Raw genomic sequence first — 1,053 nt, 5'->3', positions numbered from 1 at the left:
ACAACTTTTATGAAAGTCAACATGTGTGTAGAATAAATTTCTGAAAGTACTTTATTGATTCTAGAATATTGGTGTTTCTTATCTTAAAATCTTTTGTGTTTTATAAAATGTTACCAATGTGCTCCCCGGAGCCTGTTAATTACTTTTCTTACATGTTCTTGACTGATTCAGTGTTAAGTCTGCTTGAATTTCTTCCCATCCCTAGACTTAATATTTACTAGCTAGTCTAATATTTTCAATCTCCAATATTCTCCTTTCAATAGTGATATACAACCAGGGGAACTCATGTGTCCCTGTGTTCATTAAAATGTTATCTATCCCTAACACTGGCCTGGTTTGAAGTAGTGACTGAATGTTTTTATAAAGGGTAAGAGAATGAAGGTTTGAGCCTCACCAGGCTATGTATGTATGTATGTATGCATGCATGTATATATGCATGTATAGTGTAAAATGAATTAATAATCCTTACTTGGATTTCAGGGCCCACAAACTGTTCCTAGGAAGTGTGGGTCACTCACGTGGATTCTGGTCCAACAGCACTCAAGCAATACATGATTCTGGTAACCCTCAGTCTTAGAACCAGTTTTTCCTGAGGGCATTCCCTTTCTACCCATGATATCTCAGCATTATGGCTGAGCCATCCCTCTCATGGCATAATGTGCCCACATGTGTAACCATCTGTTGCGCTTCTCAGACACTGACGTTGTCTTTTGTGAAGGGAAATCAATTGAGGGCTTGAGAAAGTGATTGTAGTAGGGGAGACATAGGAGACAGCGCCAACTCTTAAAGTTTCAGGATTCCTCGTTAGTTCTACGCCATCTTGAAACCTGATGGAACATGAAACACCTCTGCATCTGCTTCCAATTCCCGATCGTGTTATCCTCAGTCAAACAGTAAGACATCCTCATCTCGACAGCGCGGGCGGGATCTTCCAGACATCCACGGAAGCTTGCCGTGAGTCTTGGTTTCACCGCTCTCTCTCTTTGCCTCTGGTCCCATTCATGTTTTACTGGCTAATCTACTTCAATGCTGAAAAATAGTATTTTTTTTGAG

The sequence above is a fragment of the Rattus norvegicus genome, chromosome 9, assembly GCF_036323735.1.
Source record: "Rattus norvegicus strain BN/NHsdMcwi chromosome 9, GRCr8, whole genome shotgun sequence".
NCBI classification, from domain to species: Eukaryota; Metazoa; Chordata; class Mammalia; order Rodentia; family Muridae; genus Rattus; species Rattus norvegicus.
The sequence above is the reverse complement of the archived record's forward strand: the minus strand, read 5'-3'. Positions refer to the sequence as shown.